The sequence below is a fragment of the Pempheris klunzingeri genome, chromosome 9, assembly GCF_042242105.1.
Source record: "Pempheris klunzingeri isolate RE-2024b chromosome 9, fPemKlu1.hap1, whole genome shotgun sequence".
NCBI lineage: Eukaryota > Metazoa > Chordata > Actinopteri > Acropomatiformes > Pempheridae > Pempheris > Pempheris klunzingeri.
The window spans coordinates 7,546,280-7,571,319 of NC_092020.1; the positions used below are offsets into that span (position 1 = coordinate 7,546,280).

At 40.8% G+C, this 25,040-nt stretch overlaps 1 non-coding gene across 1 annotated transcript; it reads right to left on the reverse strand.

Annotated features, from left to right (window-relative positions):
• Nucleotides 1–12,848: 12,848 nt before the first annotated feature.
• Nucleotides 12,849–12,930, reverse strand: trnal-uag (transfer RNA leucine (anticodon UAG)). Its single transcript has one exon. It is a non-coding gene; the product is annotated as a tRNA-Leu (tRNA).
• Between the last annotated feature and the right edge of the window lie 12,110 nt (nucleotides 12,931–25,040).

Here is a 25,040-nt window from a genome sequence, read left to right on the forward strand (position 1 = left end):
AAGTGAATTATTTAGCAGCTATTTAACAGATATACTTTCCCCAGGAGTTGGTGGAGACCAAAAACAGAGCTAAAAAAGGAAAGTGGACACTGTAGTTACACTCAGCGGGTGGACAGGAGCATGGCGTCAAATGAATAATGTCGCTCTGTTTCTGCTATGCAACACTATAGTGAAAGGGGCAGGACCCTGTCTCCATGACACCTGAGAAAACTCCATCTGCTGAGAATACCATAAGATGCGGCTGAAAGCTCTGGAAAAACTGGCAAACCGTGCAGTGCCAGTACATCGCAACACAATTCCCATTGAATCACAAGTAGTCACACGAATCTTCCCTCAGAAACACACCAAAGAGTCACACTGTCTCTTAAAATATCAGTTTGAGGACCAGAGATGACATTTTTTAAAATGCAGCTTTACCTTCAAATTAAAGTACTAACAAGAGCAGTGCTGACTGTGTAACTGTCCCCAAGAGACGATTCAGCAAGTGATGTTGTTTTCAAAAAAAAATAATAATAATATGTTACTGTACCCAAAAGGCACAGCAAACGGGTGTGCACTTCATGGCCACTTGAGCTACACACAGGTTTTCAACTGGTAATCTGTGACAGTTAAAGCCTTTTGAATTTTGAAGCATGTTGTCACTTGCATTTCATTTTTTCCTGGGGGGAAAAAAATATTGCAGTGAAGCTGTTGCGATAGGTTATCATTCTTTCAAATTCCACCATACACTAGCATTCACCCGCCTCGATAGATGAATACCCCGTAATGCTGGTACAGTCTGGAACAATTCAAAGTCTTCGAAAGTCTTAAGTGAAAAACCTGCACAAAAGACAGGCCAGTTTAAGCTGTCAAAGATATGATGGATTCCACTGGGCCTTGAGACAGATTAATCAAGAACACCGTGCTACCTACAGTTCCCTGTGCTTGAAAAGGCTTTTTAGAATTCAGTTCACTATAAAGTGAAGTGCATATTGAGCATCTAATAGACCCACCGTCCACCGTGTCAGCCAGTGATCTCGTGTGGACCAGAAACCATTTTCCCCAGGCCATCATAACAGAAGGTAGTCCAGATCCAGTTATATTTTGTGTGCGTCTTTTCAGTGTCAGCCCCACTACAGGGAAATCATACACATTTGTGTTTAGCAGACACACAAATCAAGCCAATAAAAGGAGAAGGAAAAAAAAAACAGTCTATGTGCTGGTTTTACTAATCCATGCAATGTAACAATGCTAAAAGCAGAAAATACCAAAGTGTCAGCTAGAAATCGACTGTGTGTTTCTTATTTTAGGGTTATGATTAACACTTGAAATTTTGATGTGTAAAATGCTAAAATGTGGCCTAACAGGAGCACACATGAAGAAGAATTAAAGGCAGCAAACTGACAGTTATACACACCACAAATGAACAGACTGGGACATTTTTTTAATGAAGCTGAGTCTGGTCAGAGTAAAATTCTTCTAATTCTGTCCCTCCCTGCTTGCACTAGTGCTAAATCCTTGTGAAGTGAAGCATTTAGCACGAGGGGGCATTTATCATTATTTAACATGCTGTACGACTTCACCCACATGTAACATCCACTGGAGATCACTGTGAGGTTAAGACATAGCCTTAAGGTTCGACACATTGAATGCAAAGCATGTGTTCATTTTTTCCGCCGAGATTTTAATCTTAATTAGTGGAATATTATCAGATGCTGTGTAAATGCTTTTGCTGCCAGACAAACACACACTTGAGCAGCTGCTTTCCTGTCTGAGCGTGGTTTCCCCATGAGACAGCACGCAGCGATGTATGAACCACTGGATTCTTAAAAATAACTCAGCGTTCAGCCCCCAAAACACGGCGGACTTTTCTTTGTATTATTTATCGAATCTAAAATGCCATTAAGAAAGCGACATTAATGATTAAAATCTGTTTTTGTTTCTTTTAGATTCACCCCATTAACAGTTTCTCATATTAAAATGTTTACTCTTTGCATCAGAGTGTATATGCTTGTAAAGATCCCACTAAAAAGGTGAGGAGCTGGTACTCCACAACAATAAAAACACAGGATAGGGTCAAAATAATTAAGATTAAAAAAAAAAAAAAAAGATTCTGACTCAAAATATTGAATATGATAAATTTGATGAATATTGAATTTGGAAAAAAAATAAAAAATCAGTTATGATGGAACTGGACATGGTCTTGAGAACTTGTGTGTCTCATAGGCCACAAGTAGGGCCGTCACGATATCAGATTTTCAGCACACAATAATCAAAGCCAAAAGACTTTGATAATTCATATTAATGCAATACTGATTTTTCTTTAACTACTACTGCTGCTATTACTGCTACTACCACCGTTACTACTAATAACGTTAATGTTGCTATCAAACTCATCTTTACTCTGCAATTTGTCCCTCACCTGGCCAATGAATTACACTCAAAATATGGGTGTAGGGAGGTGGAAAAGAAAGTCTGTCACTATAACTGTACAAAAACCTTCAAAAGGGAAGGAAGGTGAAAAGGCAACCAGAGGACCTTGTAAATAAATAAAAGAAAAAAATTAATCCAAGAGGCACTGTGATATTTACACTATTGTAATGTAAAGGATTTCTAACATGTAAAAAATATATACATAAAAAAAAAAACTATACAAATCTGTTGAGCATTAAAGAACAAACCAAAAATAGGGCAGAACACAAGGTGGTGCTAAACATCAATAGACATTTATACAGTATATCCACATGTGCTATATAGTATAGCTATATCTCCAGATACTAACAGTGGAGGGAAATGTATCATTTGTAATATGCTTAAATAGATTTCTGTTAGGGCCAGAAGCACACACAAGAAGCTTAACATGAGGCAAAACAGACTGTAAAAGGGCAGGAAGTCAAGGGACCCGAATCGAGAGGGAAAAGTTGAATGCCACAATAAAACAGGAAGTGATAGAAAAACACATGAACTAAACTGAAACTTAAAGAGACGTAACATAATTTTATACTGTTGAGGTTTTTCAGTTATCTTAGTCACACCATCAAAAGAGCCAAAAGAGCATCCATCCTTTCAATATTTGCTCTCATTTCTCCCCAAAAACTTGCTCATCTCCAGCTACAAAACGAGCCAAACAACGTCAAACAACGTCAGTGTAAAGGCCATCACTTTAAAACGTTTGACTATATTTAACTAGAAATAATTACAACAAAGGGAAATGCAATATGACAGTGTCTCATGAACCCAGAAATGGTTTGTGGGCGTCTTTTGCTGTTGGGTCCTCACATGATCATTGTAATAATAGCTTTTAATGAGCGATGCTCCCAGGGCGAGATGTTGATGATGTTTTTCATAAGTGGGTCAAGGTCTGAAAATATTTAACACCCGAGAAAAAGACCACTATACCACGTTATGACTGTAGGCCACCCATGTTAGGTATTTGCTTTTGCAAGCGATTTGCAATTTAGTAAAGTATTTTGTAGGGATGTGCATCTGATACACACCTCAATACATTCCCAACGATCCGATCCATTAAAGACACGTATGAAGACGCTACCGATGTGACATGATACATTTACTGCAATGCAGTACGATTCAACGTGATTTGATTCAACACAATGGGATTCGGCGCGACGTAACGTGATTCAACGTCATGCAGAAGAATACGTTGCTATGCAATTTTAATATGACAGAGGACAGAGAGTTTTATTTTACGTCTTTGGTTCTACTTAAGCAAGTGACATTTCAATTCATGCATTGGTTTCTCTAGCAGAACAAGCCAGTAAGCAGCTCATTTATGCTGTTTCTTTTTGACTTCTAAAAGCCCCTCCACAAAAAGGCCTTTTCACAACTCCCTTTCAATGCAAACAAACAACCAATAAATGAATAAAAGTGACTTTTATAAGCAGTTTTTCTGCCGTGACATTTGTGTAAAACGTATTAAAACATTTTTTATTTATAGCTGAGAACTTGATCTTTCCATTGCTGAATATTCTACCATTGATTATGCTAGAGAAATATGGCAGAGAGTTCAGACTCCTGTCCTGGAGTCAAAGTGGCGGTGGAGATAGCAGAAATGGGGATTGATTCTTCTTATATTGTGCCTAACTATCAACATTAGTGGATCACAGGGTATGAAATGAATCTGCAGACGATCCAGTTCAAAAAGAGACCAAATGTTTTCTATAGATGTCAATTTTGAAGCTGTGATGTTGTAGTGCGTTAACCCCTTACTGCCTGAATTTATTTATAATTATATAGAAAAATAAATGATTTGTGTTTTTGCATTTAAGCAGATGCTAAATTAAGTGGAGATTGTTAATTTGAATATAGCATAGCATAGAATAGTACAATATAATAATAGTATAATAAAATATCTATGTACTTATGCATAGAATATATATATATATATTTATTTATGTATCCATGCATCTATGTATATATAATGTATACATAGAAGATGCATCAACCGGCATTAGTGGGATACAGAGGCCACCTCAGCTGCATCAAGACCGGAAGAGGTTTGAGGCGAATTCGCGACAACAGGCAACAAGGGGTTAACATCTTGCTCTGCAAACTTATGTCTTCAGAATGAACTGATGCAGTCATCCTCTCTACCTGGTTCTTCCTCTTTGGAGTCATGTTGGACTGGAGCATATTCCTGCGTGGAATAGAATTCCTTATAGGATGAAACATACTAGTCTATTTTTCCATCATGTACCATCTTTTTAAAAAAACCTGCGAGGACTTGATCGATTTAGAGTTATTACGTCATTTTGACTATGAGGAAACCATGATGTCCCTCACCCAGTGTTTCCCACATAGCGTAACATCCTCGTGTAAATACTGAACCAAATATGCACTGAAGGCACAACCGCATAATAAAGAGACACAGTTAGCCGCCCCTCAGACAGAGTGTGAATGCAAGTTATGTCTTTGCGTTTCAGCCTGTGTGGACATTATGTAGAGCTAATATCCACTTTCTTTTTAGTGCTGTCTTGGGCTCTTTGGTTTGAGATGAAAGTGGAGTTTGCTGAGTGGAAAAAAACCAAACCAAATAAAGGACGCTTTAAACGCTCTGCAGAGCTAAAGGGGAACTGCAGAGTTGGATAATCATTTCCCACGGGTGCAACACCACGTGAGAGCCTTCTCACCTAGTAACACACAATAATTAATAAGAGTCGTGATATTATATTATAATATTGATTGATTAGTGAAGCGACTGGCTGCAGAAATAAGATAAATTAATCAAACTAAAACACATTTTGGCTACTCTGTTTTAACAGTTGGAAAAGAATAGGTGTTAATATGCTGCTACCATAGCGCATCCCATGCGCGCATTGAGTTGCTCACCGTGTGATATCTGCTGAGTGGCTACTAATTGGCCCGACGTGTTAAAGCCATCAAAACGGCTTAACGTCCACATAAATGCACCTGTACCATCTGTGTGGGCTTCCCCAGACAATACAACAAGCAACTGATGTGTTTCAGCGTGGGTGTATTTTGATGGAGTGTTTTTTAAAGTATCCCTACCCTTATCCCTCCCTCAGGTATTCCGGTGTTGTTCCCGTGTGCTAATTGGCTTAATTACAAGCAGTCTAATGTGGAGTGAGGAGACCCGTCCAAGTCCCCCAGCTGCTTGTTCTGTCTGGCCTGCTTAGTTTGTCCATGTTATTGGGAGTTGTGCATTACAATCAACTCAGTCACACTTTCAAACTCGCACCGACTGACACTCACAGGCACTTACTCAAGGGTAGGTGCAGAGCAATATTAACGGTTGAGCATCCTTCACTCAGTTAAATATAGTGTGTCAGCTGAGTGTAGAGACAGGGGTACTTTCATATTGGTGCAGTGGAGCATTAGATTGTCCATCAGTTTGTTGTTTAACACTTTCCCGCTGGTACAGAAGGATGGCTTCACTTCTGTCCGTGCCTCATTTTACTACACCAAAACACCAAGCATCAATCATATTTGATTCAGATTTCTTCTCATGCTGCTAGCAGCTGTCCATCAGTTGGTCGGTCCACACTTTTGAATCAGATTGCAAAGACGTTTTGTACATAAATGTGATGGTCTTACATTAATATATAATAATAATAATGATAATAACATCTTTGGTAATCCTCTGACTTTTCCTCTAACACCACCATGTTATTGACGTTTGTGTTTTCTGGTGAAATGCCTCAAGAACTATGGGATACGTTGCCAGGAAAGCTGTTTCTAACATTCACGTCCCTCACAGGATCTTTGTGCCGTCAGAATTTTATTCTGTCCAATACTCTGGTTTATAATTGCACAACTTCCCATCAGCCTCGGCTGTGCTTTGTGCTTAATGCTACTTAAAACGCGTTTAAACTTTGTTACTTACGTCCTACAAGAAACCTACAAGTGGGTAGGACAAAATGATTAGGACAGATCGATGACCTTGGCACCTGTAGCTTTGCTGCTCATTTTGCATTTGCCAACCATGTTTACTCCAAGTTGTTATTTTCAAAAAGTCTCTGTCTCGGCACAGGTGTTACACAAGAGTTCCAAGAACATGTCCTGCATGAGATCATTTCGTATCCATTCATTCCAAAAGGTTAACCAGCTGAAACCATTGCCTAATTAACTACCTCTTGATCATTCTTCCTCCAGTTCACTGTCTGAATCATTTTCAGCTTGCACCGCTGCCTTCTCTCTTCTTTTCTTTTCTTTTCTTTTCTTTCTTGCTCTTGTAGTGCAAATGACATAGTGTAATGGGAAGCACTAATTGGATGTAATTAGTGCACAGACAAAGTTCTGTAAGGTCGAGAATCAATAGTGGCACATCGATGGTGCTGTTCTGTACAGACATGGCAGCTTTGGCTTGGGTATTTATTCGAGCTGTTGTTCTACGGAATGATGTTGAATGGAGCGAAAGCATATGTCATGATCAATGCAATGCAATAAAATCATGAAATGCGATGAAATCGTGAAATAAATCCTTTTCTTACACTTTTTAAAGTTCTCCTTTTTTTTACGACAACAAACAGGGCAACATTATATTTACAAATAGTTTGTCTTGACATTATTAAATTTGAGTTAAAAGGGATCGTGCAATGACTTAATACTCCGTTTCAAAGTTGGAGTAGCTGTTTTAAAGTGATTAAAACATTACTTTCAAGTGGCCTGTTTTTGAATAGCACCTTTCCAGTCACTTTGACTACTCAAAGCACTTTTCACATTACACCCTCTGTTCTTTCACACACATTCAGGAGGAGGTTGGGGCTCCTTGTCTTGCCCAAGGACACTTTGACATGCTGACTTAGAGGAGCTGAGGATAGAACCGCCGACCTTCCAAATGTTGGACAACCCACCGTACCGCTGACCCGCAGCCGCCACATGGTTCAGCATTGTTACAGAATACATCTTGTGATGCCCCTGGACACATCATTATAGATGTTGCCTGGAGTCATCGGATGGTTCGGGTGTTTTTAACAATCAGACACCTTTGCCCAGGTGTCGGAGCTAGGAGTTGATCAGACCTGACCTGCAAAGTCTTGCACCTCGCTCGCCACCGGGGCGTTGCTCTGTGAACTCGGCATACTTCGCCCCTTTCCTCTCATTGGCCTTTATCCTCCCACGGGACGCTGAGTTCTAGCAGGATGACTATCTTCAAGGCTGCAGAGAGCAACACCATGTCATTTCTCAGAATGTAAGTTGCTATCCCTCAGCAGAGGTTGGATGGGCTTGGAAAGGTGTCCTGAATAATAGTCCCAAAAATGATGGGCTCCTGAGTTGACAGTTTCTCTAATTAAGAATGGCTCTGCAGAACAATATTTTACTTTTAATCCCTTTATAGATAAAAAGGTTCAACATGACAGCAATGAAAAGCAGCTTAAATCACAGATATAATTTACAGCAACTGAATGCATTTATTGCTTAATTATGTTTAATGTCATCAAAGCAGTGGGTGTTGAATTTAAATGCTGTTTATGTGTGTGTGTGTGTGTTTGGATAATTTAATGCATGAGGTAGCATGTATTTATGCTGTGTTCACACTGAGGGTGTACATAACTTTGTGCATACATACTTGTATGTATAAATGCTCACTTGAGCGGTTAAAGTCTGTCAGTGCATATTTGCACCCGTGTGTGTGTGTGTGTATGTGTGCAAGCATGCATCAATGCTAAGAATATGTATGTATGAATAAACAGCTAAGTTGCGTTGATGAGACTTCACACTCTACTGCACAATGGTGATAAGGTCATTAATTGCACCTCCCAACCAGTAAACAAGAACCCGTAACCATCACACACACACACACACACACACTTTAGATGCATTCCTGAACCTGCTCACATACCTCTATCTCTTGCAGGAGCTATTTTGTTCTCGCTTTTTTCAGCGATGAGAACTCCAAGTGTTGACTGGCACGTCACCAGGTTGAAGCATCTGCCTTGAACAGAAGTCCAAAACTGTTGTTTTAACCTCACAGAGGATGTTAATGAGAACAACTTATTGGGCCTCGAAACCCCTTGTAGTATTTAACAATTAGTTAAGCATATAATCACACCCTCTGACACTGATTTAATAAACATTTAAGGTGGACGTGAAGCATTCAACCAAGTTAAGATAATTTAATAGATGGATTTCCTCTCTAATCATCAATTATATGACAAACATGATAAATGTAAAAAAAAAAATAATCCCTGTTTTATGTTTCCTGGCAAGGGCGCTGCCTCTTGCAGGACTATAACCTGTGACGTCATGGGGTTGGCTGGATTGGATACTCTCGTCCACCAGCAGCATGTCACCTGATGGGCAGTTACATTTAAAGTTAGCTAAACTGCTAGCTTAACTCGAGTGCCACAGGACACGCCGGCGTTTCTGCATTTCCACCTCCAGCTCAATAAAACAGCCACACCGACGCTGCATAGCGTTGCCGATCCGATCCTCACCCCCAAGCACCGGCTCCACGACTTCTTCCACCTGAACCACTGCTCAGGTCAGAAGCCATGTCGGCAAAGTGTTATCTAATCTAATAAAACTGTTTCCTTATGCAAACACTTACCTTTAACTACTAATATAAATGATCGTGTAATATTATTAGGTTTTTTTTATTGTTAGTTTAATGGTCTTAAAGTAAAGTCTAACTTCCTCCCTTAACCTTTAACCATTTACCATTTACTTTGCTGTCGCTGGTAATTTGACAGCTAAGTGTCATCCATTTTCGTGGAGTTCCCTCTTAGCAAAAAAGCTCTGAGTGAATTTATGTTTTTGCCCTTATAGCAGTGTTTAGATTTGGGAGGGAGTGAGGTTTTTTTTTTTTTGAAGGCAAAAGATGGAAGTAGTGTGCGTGAGATGCTCTGCTGTCTGCTTGTCGAGGCAATAATGTGTGGAAGATCAGTTCAGAGGAAGTTCAGTTCCGTGTTTTTCTTCTATTACCTGCAGAAGTTTAGACACACACACAGAAACTCTCGGCTACAGAAGCAATCAGGTTGTTAACGTGTGTTAACTGCACTACTGCAACCAACCAACCCCGTTACGTAGGCTATGATGTCACCCCAAAATGGAAGCTGTCTAGCAAGAAAATAAGTTTGTCATATCTTTTTTCAACTTTTTAAAATCTAATTCTATATAATATGTATGGAAACACGCACATTTAATTTCCTCTTTAAATCTGAATATCTCGGTGTTGACACGCACATCAACATTTAACAATTACTAAAGCTTCCAAAATATTGCACCCTTCATGAGCATGGCCATTCTTTTTAGGAGAAGCACATTTTTACTTTGCTTCCCCCAAACCAGGTGAACTATGATGACCTAAGTGTGGCAGACACTAAATCAATACTGGATTGGATAAGGTTGTAATGGCTCACATTTACCAAAAAGATAACTTCAGAAAACTCAAAGGCAGGCATATACACACGCATACACACACACACACACACCTGGCTTGGATAGAGATGGAAGCTGTCGTGTCAATATCAATTAAAAAACGCAAAGCATCGTAACACATACTTGCACACACACAGAGGTGACATGGTGAAATTCAGACTTCAGACTTTTGGGAAATTACCTTAGTAACTTGCATAGCTTCCATAGAGTCCCATAGAAGTAAAACATTTATAGGATACAGTTTCATTGGTTTTTGGGGGCATGTAGGAAATGTACTGGAGCAAGTAGGAGTTGTGAGGTTGGGTCAATCTAATTGGCTTTCTAAAGTACTAAAGTTGTAAATGCGCTGCAAGAGTAAACACTATTACTGTGTCCCAGCAAACTCCAAACAGAAAGGCCGCCGGTTCAAACTGCAAACGCATTTGAACCTGGAACCTTCTTGCTGCGAGGCAACAGTGCTAAGCACCGCGCAACTATGCTGCCCCCCCTAAATAAAAAATGTAATAGGAAAACAATGGGAGAAACTTCAGGAAGAGCAACAGTGGAGGATTGTATATAGATTGTAAACATTCTGTGTATGTAGAAAAGATCCAGGAGGAGGTGAGCCTCCACCGTGGACATCTGGAAAGAGGACAGACTCCACAAATACAGAAGTACAGCATTTACACAGGTAAGAAGCAGAAGGAAGACACGGAGTCAGAGGGGAGACAAGGATAACACGCACCCAATGAAGAGAGAGAAACGAGAGGAGAGGCTGAGTGAAGGTCCAGATCCAAAATATCTAGAATGAGGCACCAAAAGCCAGTGGAGAGAGAAGGTCCCAGTACAGCCAGTGATCAAGCACAGAGGAACCTGAGTGAAAAGAGAGGACAGGGAGAAGAAAAATGGGGAGAGAAAGAGGGGGGGGCAGTATTCTCTTTGGCAGGACAGACACGGAATTAGTGAGCAGCTAACTGAAAGTTACGGTGAAAAGATGAGTTTTAAGTTTGCAGTTGGCGGAGTGAGACTGTTCAATATCACCAGGAAGGTTATTTCAGAGGAATGCAGCAGAATAGGAAGTGATTTCTTTAATGTGCTGATCAAAACAGAGGGTAGGATCAAACGGAACACCAAGATTCTTGCTTGTCAGCCTTTGAAGAAATCACGGAGTTGTCGGGAGTTACCTGATCAAACTGGTGCCTATGCTGAGCAGGACCGATGACCAGCATCTCAGTTTCATTAGAATTTAGAGGGAAGCATTACGTGACATCCAGTTTTTCAAAGCTGACAGGCAGGCGTGGAATTTAATACTTTGGGAATGATCATCCACCGCTACGGGCACGTATTGTCAGTGTGGCAGTCCAAATGAATTCCTGCTATTTGGCGAAAAGGTGGAATGCAAATAGAGAAAGGCAGAAGAAGATGGGCGAGATGAGCGGCCAAGAATCCCACCTGTAATCTGTACTATTGGTTCATGGTACCTGAGTCAAGGCTCTGCATGGAAAATGTTCTGGTCACAGGCAGCGTTTGTCCTTTCTGTTATTTATTATACATAAGGGTGAATTGAAATCATCTTTTTTTTTTTTTCAGCACAATGACCTTTGAATGACAGCCGAGCGGTTAGGGCACATACCACATGAGCACCAATGCCCTCGGTAGAGAGTCCCTGGTTCAATGTCTGGTTGGCACAGACCACTTGATGCATGCCATTCCCCCACTGATGCTATCACATAAAGGCATTAATGCCCCAAAAATAATCTTAAAAAGTGATTCTTAAAAAGCTGCCACTCCCCTTTTGCTGTTACAGATGACAGCATATAAGATGTACCAATTCTAATACAAATCCTCTAAATTAACACCTATAGCTCTTACTTTGAAGCTTTTTTCCATGGGCCCAGGTCGGTCCTGTTTAGCAATCCAAGCTGTGATGACATGCGTTTCCACCACCAACTTACAGCAGGCGATAGCCGTATCCAGCTGCGCCGCTGTGGTCCTGCTTGGTACCAGACACAATCACAGTGAACTGAAAAGGGCTGCAGGTGACAAGCGCCTACTGTGGTTTGTGACATATCTAACACAACATTAAGGTAAACAACTGTACCTTCCTGTGCAGTGCAGCGGAAAAACAACTTCATTTCCATCTCTCTGGTTCTGCATGAATGCCTCCCACCAAAGCCTTATTTCATGGTGTCATATGGAATTCAAAGTCTTCAAATTGTCAGAATACATACACTACTCACAAAAAGTTAGGGATATTCGACTTTCAGGTGAAATATATGGAAAATGTAAAAAGTTAATGCTACAGTGATATTATATCATGACAGTAGGGCATTTAAGTAGAAGCATGCAATGGTCATTTTATTCATCTTAAACAATTTATTGAAAGAAAAGCTAACAACAGTGGTGGGTATACCACAACAAAACATTTTCAGTGTCTAAATAAATTGGGATGTGGCCAAAGGATGTCCACTCCTCTCCTTTCTGTGACTCTTCCAGTCTCTCTGTATCACTGTTACAACCTCCTGATGACACTCTGTGACCCTCTAAGCTCAGTGAACACCTCCGTCTGAGGACTTCCTGTTTGAAGCCTCGCAATGGCGAGGTGCTGCTGATCAATTGTTAGGTGTCGTCTTGGTCTCATGATGTCAGAATGTGAACAGCATGATGAGGAGGACTGTTTAAATACCAATTCTAACTGAAGCAGGAAATGTATTGGTCGATTCATGGATCAAACCTGTTGTGAATGTTGCTGTTAAGCTTCTTGTTAGAGAACAGCAACTTGTGCAAAAAATACTGAAACACTGAACAGTTGGACATGTGCATTCAAAGGTTTAGAGAAGGTCACATTAAGTTCACCTGGAAAGGTTAGAATGCATTTTAGGTTCATCCTGAAATTTCACCTGAAAGCTAAATATCCCTAACTTTTTGTGAGTAGTGTAGTTCAGTACAGTTAAACTGTTACAACAGACCTTTCCTGGAACTTTATGTTTTCCAGGCATAAGTCAGCATTGTGTTGCAAACAGGGATAACCTTGGCAGTGGTGGGATTTGAACCCACGCCTCAAGAGAGACTGGAGCCTAAATCCAGCGCCTTAGACCACTCGGCCACACTACCTCGTTTGCAGGTATGTCAGTTACTCTCACCACTCCTGTTACCAAGGACGCGATCAGATTCTAAACAGTGAGTGTCCATCGTGACACCAGCAAAGGTGGCGGTTGCCATCCTAGCGCTACTGAGCTCTGACGTTTCACACTTGACTGCCTCTGCTTTGTAATTCGAAATCATGAAAACTCACTTTTGTTCACTAATATGCAGTTTGCAATTACTAAAAAATGTTATGGAGTTCCGATATTAACCCACTAAATACATACAGTATAAAAGTCCCGATGACACAGTGCCATGACATGTTTGACATGACACTTTTACCTAAAAGAACCGGATCGAGAAAAAAAAGATTTGAATCCAGCTCCTAGACTGCACCACTAGACGGCCACACCACCATTTAGAAAGACTGTAGCACTACAGCAGTCCAAGATTACAATTTTAAAGATCACAGTGCGTACGTTCATTTACACACGTCACCTTCTTGTCACTAAAACCACAGTCCTCTGTTGTTGACAGCACCAACAGAGACGCAGATAGAAGTTCACATCCCTTGCTCAAGGGAATGTCGATAGCTGTTTCAGAAGCAGTGTTGCTCACTTTCAACACCCACATTTTAACCTGTCCCACAGGAGCCTGAACGCAATAGGGAGAATATGACTGACTCACTCCCAGAATAAATCACTTGTTTAAATAGGCCCCTTTTTGCAGCGTGAACAGAGCCGGGGAGAAGATGGGACGAGATTAGAATAAAAGATGACACAATTGAGACAGACACAGTGCAGGTGAATAGGAGAGAAATAAAGAGGAGAACAAAGAGGCCAGAAAAAAGTGCTGATTGGTTGAGAGAAGAGACAAGCTGAGAGACCTCAGAAGACGGAGGAGGTGAGGTGAGACGAAAAGAGAGAGGAGTTCAAAAGGGGCGAGAGGGAGGGACACGGAGTCAGATGCAGCGGAGAAGATTTGGTCGATGAAAGCAAAAAAAAAGTGAGCACAAGCACAAAAAGAACTTTTAATGAATCTTAGTATGAAGTAGTGCCTTGTAAAGGGGAAACTCATTATATTTTGCCAAGAAATGATCTTTTGAGAAAACAAAAATCTAATTTTCCTCAATACATTTAAAAATAAGTGTTTATAAATGAAAGCATTTCTCCCATAAACACTGGAAGTGTCAGGCTCGTGTCTTCTCAACCAGCTTGTGTTCATGCTCAATGGGCCCAAAGATGTGGCACTGCAGAGATGAGCAATTTTAAGAAGAATAAAAGGGACACCATCTTTAAACATCTGCTTTGATGTTATCAGACCCATAACTGGGCCGTTATCAGTTATTATTGCTGTCATTTGAATGCTTCAGATGGGGCCAACTGCATCAACCAGTAGGCCAGAAGGTGCAAAATGAATTATTGTTATCAACATATCTGCAAGAACATCCGCAGTGACAGGCGTAACATTCATTGTCATGGTAATCATGATAATAATAAATACATGGTTGACATTGAGTTTGCTGTTTGGCTATGTTTAGGCACCAAAACCACTCGGTTATGTTAAGAAAAAAAAAATGGTTAGAATAAGTACGGTAAAAATACAGAAGTGAAGCGACGCTTTCTATGTAGAGCAGGTCTAGACCAAACTCTTTAATTACGAGAGACCCCACAATTCAAGAATTCAAAATGAAGGATTCAAGAAACCTCCCCTTTAACGGCTTCGGTCGAAACAACTGACATGACATTAGTGACAAGTTTCCTTCAGTGATGATGATTTCTCTTCAAAGTATACTTCTTTTTCTGTGCTCCATTGCACACTCAGGATAGAGGTATAAACATAATGCCGTAAGAAATTGCAACATATACAGACACACACACACACACACACACACACACAGAGGAATTCAGACTTAATATTAAGTAATAAATCAACAACAAAAGTCTCCCCTTGTGGGGTCCAAGGGATCAGACCTTATCAGCAGAGGGTCCATGGCTCTAACACTCTACAGCTGTAGTCTAAAAGGGCCGGTGTTCTGCGGGTTTGTGCCCCTCCATGAAAGTCATGGCTCATTAACCACCAGAGAGAAAAGCAGCAGGATGGCCTTGAGTATGACTGACCCTAATGAGTGTCTATTCCGGGTTCCTTGACATTAAAAATGTTCAATTTACTTTGGTTATAGGCCACATAATGTCTGAAAGAACCCTCTGAATTATAAATGAGTGAGACTGTAGTCCTCTAAAAGGTGTTTTTAATAGTTGACTTGAAATGAAACCACCTAAAACCAAATAATCCGAGTTCTAAGGGCAACAATTGGGGGGGGGGGTTAAATAAGGTTCTTTTGTTCTGTGTTGTGTTTTTACTCTCTCCCTACTGTGCATGGACAGGATTATCTTTCTTTCTTTGAGTTGACTATGTTTTTGACAAACTTCCTGTCATCACTTTATATCTGTACCATACATTTGTGGAAAAATTCAATAAATGAATGTAGAATGTAAATATGTGAATGAAGAGGAGAGAAGGTTAGAGCAGGAGCAGTGGGAGCACGGGAACTGAGCCTAGTAATTGTAAATTGCAGAGTTGAGAGGTCTGAGTATTTAAACGAGCCAGATTGCCTTACCAAGTTACCTATATGACATATGAAAAGATCAGCTGAAGTGTCTTGAGTACCTATGTCAGCCACATGTCACATGAAGGCCAGGAACACAAAAAAAGGGGGAGTTTAGAACTTTTAGATTTTGTTCTCCATATCTTAAGGTGTGCTCAGACAGAAAGCCTTTAGAGCAATAAAGAATTATTCTTAAATCTGTCTGACTTTTACTTCTAGAAGCAGACATGCTGCACATACATGCACTCACATGTAGTCATGGAGAGATTTCCACACAAGGGATGTACCTGGATCTGAGGGGAAAGCACAAATAAATTGAAATACATATTTTCTAACAGTTGCAGTTGCTCGTTATTATTCTGGAAAAAAAAAAAAAAAAAGAAGTCAGCACTCCCAGGGCTTCTGCCACCGGGACACCCACCAGGACACCCGCCCCAGGCAGAGATGCCCCACAGCCACTGCCGTTTCCCTCAGCCTCCCTCCTCCTCGGCCGCTCTGCTCTGCACCATTTCAGAGCAACCTGGCCGTACTGCTGAGGACTGCAGTCCTCTACGTCCTCTTGAGCGCACAGAGCAGCAGCTGACCCATTATGGACTTTTTTTTCTTTTTTTTTTGGGTTGATCAATCCAAACCCTCCAAACAGAAGGAATACTGACAGTTACTGGTTCTGAGGACACGTATGCTGTTGTAGAGAGGTGGAACTAGTTGACTTCAGAAATAAATAAGGAAGTAAAATGAAGTATTCAAACAGATGAAGTGAAAACAGGCACCCCTATTATTTATTTTTTTTGTTATTTACATTATTTTTATTGACTTAATCGTTCCTGTGATTTCATTACAGGTACAGTAAATTGTGTAGCTAAATGCACATTTATGAGGTTTAATGGCAACACCACATATGATATGTTGTAAAGTGACATGCTGAATGTTCAGTTAGTGCAGAGAAGTGTCATTAAAGGAGCATTGCACTCTTTATTTAGTTGGGTATGAGGTAAATGTGTTGTTTCATGGGAAAAATGCAACTGTTTTGTAAGGAAATGAGTAACAGAGATTATATTGCTTATTTATGTTAAAAAGTACATTTCATATGGTTAGAATAACACTGTAAAAACTGCTATGTTCAAAAGAAACGGTTAAAGACAAATGTATTCACTATTTTCATGGAGTGTGTTAAAAATCAATGGATTTAAGAAAAACAGAGCACATGGTTGTTTTATATATTTCAAGAGAATGAGTTTGTCATTGGAATATTGGTTATTCAGAAAAGCATAAACCTTCCTGTTGTGAAGCTAACGCCAGCTCAACATGTGTGCCTCCTCTATTCTTTATCACAGCATCACACAGTTGAGAGGACAGAAAACCAGCGGCCCCCCTGTCGGCGAAGTCAGGGAGGCAACACTGAAATGAAACATGTGAAACATATGAAACATCATCGATGTCATGCGGGGTAAAGCACTACAAAGTGTTGTGGCGAGAGCGGGTCGTCACATCCCCGGCTCCCCGACTTGTGCGTGAACGGTCTGCGTTTGGTCTGTGTAGCGCCTTTCTAGTCATACACACTCAAAGCGCTTTTACATTAAATCACCCAATCACACCATAGTCATACAGGACGAATCTAAGTTGGAGGAGACTATTATTTCACGCACATTCACCCAGAGGAGGCAGGGATCGAACCGCCGACCCTCCAATTGATGGACGACCCGCTCTACCTCTGAGAGAATGGGTGAATGAGGATGTAATGTAAAAGTGCTTTGAGTAGCTGCAATGACAAAAAAGGTGCTACACAAATCCAGAACCATTCACCAGAGTGAAGTGAGCCTTTTTTCTTTTTCAGTTTTCCAGTATTAGAATAGAATAGAATGTAGAATATATCTTTGACCATCGAGTCAGCAGCAGCTGAGCTTTCCGCAGCTTTAACTATTCTCCACGATATGGATTACATTGTCCGCTTGCTGTAACATTATTTCCACACAAATTTCAGATTTATCTACAGCAAATGTGCTACAAGCAAATGTTCACACACACACACACACACACACACACACACACACACCCCACCCCCATATTTGCAGCAGTCCCTTCCAGAAAATAGTTCCAACATCCCTGCACCTGAGTAGAGTTGACAGGCCAGTATATAGATGAGGCATGATTACAGCAAAATAGTCCAAGCTCATCCTTCAAGGTTTGGTTTAATTAAGGAAACAACAAAGGCTTAGTTAAGCTGGGTTAAAGAAGTTCAAATAAATCAGAATTAAGTGTTGATAGAAGTCCCACACATTGTCAGTTGATGGTGTTTCGCCTGCTTCCTATCCTGCCCGTCTGTTCCTTTGATGTGGATTCCTGACCTGCACCCGTTCTCTGGCTTGTTTCTCTGCCTTACGACTTCACAGTTCTGCCTGATTGCCTGGATTTATCAGTCAGTTTTGACTTCTGGAACAGACTGTACGTTTCTCTGCTTTCACCCTTCAGTAAAGCCATTGTGCTGCCTTACTCCAGTCTCTGTGTCCAGCGACTCTGCACTTTTCTTTTCTGAATTGTGACAATTCTCCCCACGAGGTTTGGTGACAATTTAACATCAAGCTATTTCTGCCTTTCCATCTGAGAGAGGGCGAGGCTGTTATTCACACAGCCACAAGAGGTCACTGATCAGGTGCCCTCGATAGAAGAAAGTGTTCAGAGGCTTGTCAAGCAGATGAATGGGAATGATTAAGAAGCACATCGACGTTAAGATGCCTAACTGTTCAACCAATATCAACCTCTCCACACTTAATGTATTCTCACCAGCAAAGCTTTTCTCAGAGTCGCGTCTTGCATATGATGGTGCCTGCAACCTAAGAAAAAAGAGCATTTGCAAACTTGACATAAAAATCACCACGTTTGCATAATTCATGACCTCAGACATTGATTGATCGAAGTGAATATTAGGCATCATTTTCTTGCTCTTCCTTGTCGTTGATGGGTCAAGCTGAAAAAAGCTTTATTGTCATCCCCCAAACACAATGAAATTGCATTTGCATCCGATGGTGCATTTGCTTTTTGTTTTGCAAAGAGGCTGTGGTTTTGAATCATTTAAGGAAACAAGTATAAAAAGGTATAAATGAGATTAACAGTAGAATACAACAAGGGTGCAGTAAAGCAGCGGTCGGACAGCTACGGGGACGAGGTGTATTGGGGTGTTTTGATGTTGAGGTCAGGATGTTTTGTACTATTCTGGCACAACTGAACCCATGAATAAGTAAAATTAAGAGAGGGATCTTCAGCAGCACTGAGAACAAAGATGTAATCAGTAAAACCAACATGTTTCGGCAAAACTTTGTTCTCTGTCCTGCCAGCGCTAGTATTCTTTCTACAGAGCCGAGAGAGGCAGAGGAGGAGAGCAGAGAAAAGGCCCAGAGAGGAGTTGAGAAGGAAACACCTGATGCATCCGGAAACAAAGGAGCGGTGCATTTGAGAAGCAGGTCAGCTTGCCAGGTTCTGTCTTGGAGGAATGCGGGAGAGGTCAGGGTACAGAGAAAAGGCGATAGCATAGCAAAACAATCCCATGCTCAGGGCTCATTATTTAGATTATTTAAAAAATAAAATCAATTCCAGAATTTATTTTATATTTTGACAACCTAAAAATCGGTTGCAAAATCAATAATGCAATTTCCAGCACTACACAACACTAATGCAATTTTCTTTGGTGTATTTGAGAGCCTGTGGTGAATGATCGGCCACTAACTTTATCCTTGTGTTGTTTTGGTGTTGTCTTTACTTCCTCACTGACTGGGGTTCCACTGACCCCACTGCTGCTTGCTGTCATAAAAAAAATGTGATGAGTGATAACTTTTCCATTTGCTACAAACTGGGCTTGTATATCGACGAGGGCAACAAAATGCAGAAATGACCATTTAGCATTGTGGATCCCGCATATAAAGAAATATTCCATGTTGTATATGTTATACATTACTTTTGTTTGTAGACAAAGATAGATTTATATAGAATTTGGGGATGGTGCAGCGGCATAAAGAAGTACTGTTGACACCAATAACGTCAATCACGTTTTATAGCTGGTTTATCTGACACCTTAAACAGAATGAAACCATTATTTTCTATCACTTGACTGACCTTTGAAACTTAGCATCTGACTTCTGAAACATTGTCAATAATCCAAAATCAGGGTTACACTACGAACCTTTGTCACGAGATAAGGAAACCTCATTGTGCATGAATCATTATTATGCATTTGCCGTTATTCCAAAAGCTGTTTCCATTGCTAATGAACATTCCAACAATATTCCTGTTTACCATGCATGCTGGCTCACTCTGATGAACGTGTTGTTTCTCCCCTCAAAATATGGAAAAGTGGAAAAGGCTGGCAACTTACAAAGCTGAATATAAACAGGAAAGAGGTCATGTGTCCCAAACTGTGGTAAAAAAATCAAATTCAGATGCATGTTTTGAATGTGCTGCATGCATGCTCCTAAAACCAGAATAATGTTGGCATAACTAAAATGACTATGATATGACATGAATAAGGCCCAATTTGGAATATCCAAAGTTTTCAAATTGGGAAAAATAGTGAAATATTTGTGTGCATGTAAATGAAGTCAAAGTTAAGTATGTGTTTTGAGCTGGTAAGTAGGGCCTGGGGGGGTGCAGGACCACAACAACAACATGCATAAATTCCCTTCTTTTTCTCCAATCGTTTGAGCTTAGCTCACTACAAGAGGTTCTTGTTACTGTTGATTGTGATTATCAGCATCCTCTTGCATGTGTGGGGCATAAAATCTAGCTGATAATTTATTTAAACTCATCAGGTACGTTTTAGTAAGAATCAGCTAAAACAGAAGTCAATGAGCGTTCACTACGATAGACTGTTGATGTTCCTTCATTTAAAGTTACACACAGGACACCGCCCAGTCCAACCAGTGTACGGATGGAGCACATCCATGTCCATACTGTACCATACATCAAGACAAATGTGTGTGTGTGTGTGTGAGAGAGAGAGAAAGAGAGAGGGTGTTGTGACTACATGCATGTCGGGTGTATGTGTGTGTTTAACAAAGAAATGTCATTTGTTCTGGTTGCATGGGTCGCACTCATGTGGAAGAAAGTGGGAGATGAATGTGAAGATGTGCGTATTTGTGTGAGTAAGCGAGTCAGTGAGCAAGCGAGTGTGCTTCTGTGTGTGTGTGTGTGTGTGTGTTTGTGTGTGCTGACAGCTGAACAAAAGGTGTATGGGTCCATGACAAGTTGTTGACGGTTTCATATCCACTCTGGGGCTACAGTCAGACTCTACTGGAGGAAAAACAGAGGGGAGATGAAAAGATGAACGGAAGGCGACTGGAAAAACACATTATAGCATCTCCCCGAAGAGTCACAAACGCCACTGACTTGTTATTGTCTTGTCTGTATCTGTGAATGTGTGTGTGTGTGTGTGTGTGTGTGTGTGTCTTTAGTCTTTTATCATGTACCCTTCCAGCCTATCATTCTCCCACTTCCTCTTATTGAACTACTCATCATAGATGTGCACACCTTCACATCACACACCAGCGCACATACATTCTTCATGGCTCACATAAGTTTCAGGCATGTAGTTCGAGACTTGGCTCTTTACTATGTGAATTTTGATTCCTTTTAGACCAATGACGGCATGGAGGGCGAGAGAAGGAAGTCCTAAAAAGTACATTAATATATCACTGATTAACCGTGTCAAATACTTTTCAGAGAAATAAGTATTCCAGCCTAGCCTGATGTTGGGCCCACCAGAAATGGTGAGGACTAGACCCAGATTTTCAGCCACCATTGGTCAATGTTTGATCCCTGAGGGTCCAGCTCTGTTTCACCTTGGGCTCTGCTGGAGACCAGCCTCAGTGTGGCCTGTACCAGAGCGGACCACCTTTTTCATGGCAGCGACACAAAGCCCTTCCTGAACCAAGTTTCTCAACGCCAGCAGGTGTGACCTGAAGTCTGCCAGCTGATCTTCAGAGCAACAGGGGTGAATACTGCCAACCTCTACTCTGTCAAGAACTCCTTCAACTAGCTGTCAATGTGGTAACTTCGGTTTTAGTTATTAGCCACTTATTAACCATAATACCAAGTTGATAGTTTAGTGATTTTATGAGACTGAATCTGTTAAATCTTTTTTCTCATTTATTGAGATATTGATATATAATTATTAATCCTTTTTGATAATTATTAATTATTTCCGATGCCCCAGAAATGGTGCAAACCCCAACATTCATTTGGCGGTGCGATATGATTCTGTTCACTGGCACCATTTATGCCAATCCAGAAAGTGTGACATTGTTATACCATGCAGTAAGTCACGAGCCACGTTTCCAAATTTAGTGCAAATTTTAAACAAAGTTTATGAAACTGGGCAAACAAAAATGCTAATTTATTTCCATCCACGACAGTTAGGCGAATATTAGGAGCTGGTTCATTGAGCAAAGCAGTAGGTGGCAGTACTGCTCCAGCCAAGTAGCATTATACCACTGCAGAAGAAGGGGTTCCCATAAGATGATGCCCTTAAAAGATGAAATGTACTAAACATGATAGAAATATCACATTTCTTCTTAGTTACTCTTGTTAAAAAGGTTGCAGTCCCATCGCTTTTTTTTTTACTGATAGACCTTTTCCACCTTCCCCAAGCATAAAAACACGTTTTTTTTTACATGCAATGTGAAGTTTGTATGAAAAGGTATTAGAAACCCACCTACAAAAAGTTTTCAGAGCTGACGATTAGGTGAGTAAAAAACAAGATTCTGACACCAGAGTTGCATTCTTCTGTTCCACGTGGTGTTCACATCAGTTTCAGTAAAACACTTGAAAAGAGGTGTTTTAGCCAAGTATTAAATAATCAACAGGTTGTGTTTTAAGCCTTTGAATACTAGACAATGATGTTAACCTAACTATTATCAATATTAGTCTATTAACCTCACTATGTTGCTTAAACATAACTACAAAAACATTAATCATGCCGTAAAACTCTATTTTCCACAAGTGGGTACAGACCTTTTATCAGATATTTGACTTATTGTAGCGGTTAAAGAACAGCTATTACTAATAACATTAACAATGTCTCTGTTGTATTCATCTGTCTCAGTAAGCCATGACAGTGTGATAGTGACTCAGTGTGTTCAATACTGAGGCAGCCAAATTAAATTCAAAAACCATTCATTTTATTATTGTGCTTTTCCTGCTGTCCCATGTTACGATATCCGTGGGTAAAAAGGACCACTGCGGGGAAAGAAAAAGCCCAACCTCAGACCAGGATGGACACGACTCAACAGGGACCATGAAAGCGTAGCTGGACTATTTTCTACCCACAGCCTTCTCATACAGTTGACCCTGCTCCACATGGTTACTGTCGCTACGCCTGTCAAGCTTTTCAACGATACCAGTGAGAGATAAAAGAAATAATACATTTCTGGAAAAGCAGCTCTGAAATAGTAGTAAAAAGAAAGGGCTGCAATAGACTTTTGAGCGCTATGTTCACAATATGGTAGAAATTTGTCGGTGCTGTATTGTATTGTCCAAACACCTGGAGGTTAGGTTAATTGGTGACACATAGGTGTGAATGTCAGCATGTCTGTCTCTGTGTGTTGGCCCTGCGATTGATCGGTGACCAGTCCAGGGTGTACCCCGCCTCCTGCCCAAAGTCAAAGTCAGCTGGGACTGGCTCCAGCCCCCCCCCCCCTTAATGATAAGCGTTACAGATAATGGATGGATGGATTGTGAACGGAGAGGACACTGAAACTGAGGGAAAAGCTCGCCACAGACGTCACTCACCCTCCGTCTTGACAATTCATGTGATGGACAAACATAGTCTCAACACTAAAGAAGTGTCTAACTCATTAAACAGGTAATGTTACGTAACTAATGTTTCACTTTAAGTTAGGTAGCTGGGTAAGTCAATTGCTAATGTTATTCGGTGTCTTACTTTGGAGCAAACAAACGTGTTCTTGTTGATTTTTGATGAATTCAGATGGATCTGAAAGCTTGACAGGCCTCCTGTGCCTAGTTACTGTTGCTACCGATGGATTGGACAGAGGACATTTCAGGGAGGGGCTGAGCGAAGGATCAAATGGATGAGAAGATGACAACAGAGCCATCTCTACAACATGGCTTTGATGAGACAACATATTGTAAGTGTGCCTTGAGTTAAAACTTTCTCAAAATAAACAAAAATAAAAGATGAACCAGATGCTTTTAACAAAATGTGTTACAGACAAAATAATTTTATAAGCACATGTTTTTTAGGAGAAGAGAGAAGAGCTGGCATAAAGGGGCAAGAGAGATGAAAACGTGTTGGTGCTGAAGAGAAGGACATTGTGGTGTGGTTCCCAGAAGATAAGATAGTTCTGGTGGAATTCACGGTGCCATGCATTCTGGGTAGACGAGAGGAAAACCTCAAAATAATTCACTGTTGCAGAGTTAAAGGAAGGCAATCGCAACTATATGTACAACTGTACATTTTAGAGGGCGCAGTTGTCAAAAAGATGTACGTATAATAAACATTAATGGGACATTCAAAAGAGCTGTACAGCGAGTCCAATACAGAGGAACACAGCAAAAACAACACACAGAAGCAAGGCGGGAGTGAAGACATACAGGGGCAGTAAGAGAAGATGGAGAGAGGGGAATATCAGAGAAAAAAAGGAGGGTAGGTAGAGGCAAATGGGTCCGCAAAGTCAAAGAGATGAGAAGAGGCTTGTATCTGCACGTTCCCATTCTTCGCCTCATGCCCCTGTGGCGCTCAGATAAACAGGCCCAAACAGACATCAGAACCGCTAAGAAAGTTTTTGTCGGCTGTTGTTGTTGGTGGTGAATGTCCTTGCGCTCTCTTTTCCTTGTCTTTGCTTGTCTGTCTGCCTACCCTGTAGTTCTGTCTGTCTTTATCAAGAAAGGTGGGAGTTTGTCGATAAAAGTTTGCATCTCGGTGAATGATGCCCTTGAGCTCCATGTTTATCCAGCTCGTCTTTGGTGAGAACGTTTTGGCGTGAAAACAGAGGGGTTGGATGGATGAAAATAGGTAGCTATTTGCTGCATCGTTTTTCTTCTCAGTCTCTCCATCTGTTGTTCGACCTCCCCATTTGCATCTCATTTTGTTCTCACTTATATTCCAGTCTTTCGAATCAGTGATGACTTTGTGTCTACTTCTGATATTGCTGTGATGTCACTCCACCTGACTATATGTCCCCCTTTTCTCCCAGGAATTAATGCATGGCAATCGTTTACCAATCTTCCAAGAACTCATATCACTCCAGCAACTCTAACCTGATAGCTCATATTTTAAAGAAGTGGCTCTCATGCTCTTTGACTCATACAATTTCCCCTACTGCTTGTATTTTCTCACTATAAAAAGAGTTATTTTGATGTGTGGCTCTTACTGGACTCAAAGGAACTGCGTCACTGGCTCTTTTATTCCGTTCATCATCCATCCATCCATCCATCCTTCATCTATACCGCTTATATTGTAGGGTCCTGAGGGGCCTGCAGCCAATCCCAGCTGACTTCGGCCGAGAGGCGGGTAGACCCTGGACTG